This window comes from Octodon degus, unplaced genomic scaffold (assembly GCF_000260255.1).
Source record: "Octodon degus isolate 3935 unplaced genomic scaffold, OctDeg1.0 scaffold00009, whole genome shotgun sequence".
In the NCBI taxonomy this organism is placed as follows: domain Eukaryota; kingdom Metazoa; phylum Chordata; class Mammalia; order Rodentia; family Octodontidae; genus Octodon; species Octodon degus.
This window is the reverse complement of record NW_004524585.1, coordinates 22,404,073-22,405,949: the sequence shown is the minus strand read 5'-3', so window position 1 is coordinate 22,405,949 and position 1,877 is coordinate 22,404,073.

Genomic DNA, 1,877 nt, shown 5'->3' with positions numbered 1-1,877 from the left:
CTCAATAATTGCAGTGAATAGAGCAGAACAAGTTTAAAATAGACTTCCTTAAAGGTCGCTGAAATAATCACTTAATGAATGAAACATTGCCAAATACCTCTATGTATGCATGGTGTCTTCATTTGCAAAAGAAAGGTAAGTTGAACAAGTTTCAAATCCACTCTCTCTGAATTTCTCAGTTCATAGTTCCATAATGCATAAATTACTAATTTTAAAATAACTTCAGTTTTATAACTATATAGAATAACTTTAGTAATCACTTCACAGCTTAGAAGTTTCTTAAATTTATGATTCTGCAATATGCAACTGAGTTTTGCTTTTCTGTCATTTAATCTATCCATAAATCTTTACAGGTGTTTTTTGATTTTTCCATCTCTCCACTGATTTGCTGAATGTCTCTTTTGTGGTTGGATCACATTACAAAGTAATCGTCAATGAATGCAAGACTTTTAAAAATCCTATTTTCAGTGTCTCTATTGATCATGTTGACAGATGTATAAAGTCCGCAGAGGAAGATATGGTGTTTCCTACTAACTCCCTGATCTGTAAACAGCTGTATGTAGATTATCTGTGAAATCTTTTGAGATCTTCCTATGTCTGTGATCCTACTACAATGAAAGCACATAAGATAATAGAGGAACAAGAAATTCTAGCAAACTTCTTGGACGCTAGTTTTAACAAAAAATTTTGGAAGAATCAGGAAGCGAACAGGCGCAGAATTACTTCCTCACAGTTCAGGTTTCCATCTACCAGGACTGTCATGCTGTGAGCTAAGTCACACGTGGATGGGACAATGATGGTAGGCAAAGCAATGGCTATGTGTGTGCTACCCTTCCCATGAGGCAGGTGGCTGTCCCAGACAGGCAAAAGTCATAGAGCATAGGTACAAATATCTTCCCACAGTGTGAGCTTCGCCCAAACACCGTCAGCTACTAACACCAAATACTACAGATCTGATGGCATGCTGCTTTCTAGATAAACAAAGAATTTTAATGATGTATGTTGCCATTTTTATAGATGGATGATTGCCTCTTTAAAATTATCCCTCAGCCAGGTATGATATTACATACTTATAGTCCCAGTTATTAAGGAGACTGCATGGGAGAATGTCTTTAACCCACCAGTTCAAGATCAGCCTGGAAAACACAACGAGACCAACCCTCAAAAAAGTAAAAGCAGAATAAAAATTTTTAAAAACTATATTTCTTGATATAGAGTGTAGCCATGTATTAAGAAGAAGATTCTGCAAAAAAAGGGAGGAAGAAGAGGAGAAGGTTTTGTATTTTGTAGAAATGTTTGCCTGTATTTGATTTAGAAGAGGAGAGTACACTTTTTGTTCTACTTTCGTAATTTGTACAATATGTGGCATAGACAGTTTAACTTTTCTTTTAGTCTTTTTGTTTGGCTGGTGTTTGCTGATACAGGTCTCAGTTTGGGCACTAAAGGCTGGGAGTGGGAATATTTCTTCATGTAGAGACGAGCAAGTGTTCAAAGGAAATACGGGCAGCAATATAACCAAACATTGCACACACTTGTAATTCAAATTTGCTCAAGCCTAAGGTGAGCAGGTTATTTTTTTCTCATCTATCACAGCAGCATAATTTCCTATCAGCACACTGATTCTACCACAGTTAGAAGTTTCTGATAACAAGGCAGAGTCTACAGAGTGTGGCAGGCTTTGATGGTGCTATTACTGAGCATAACAGAGACTTTTAACATTATGACCCACAATTACACCTTCATTTCAAGACTATTTTCATCAAATGTTGAAAATATAAGTCACACTGGCTAGTTAAAAATAAAATTTGTGGGGCTGGAGAGATGGCTCAGTGGTCTAAAGCACCTACTTAGAACAAGCTTGGCAAGGCATCAGGGAC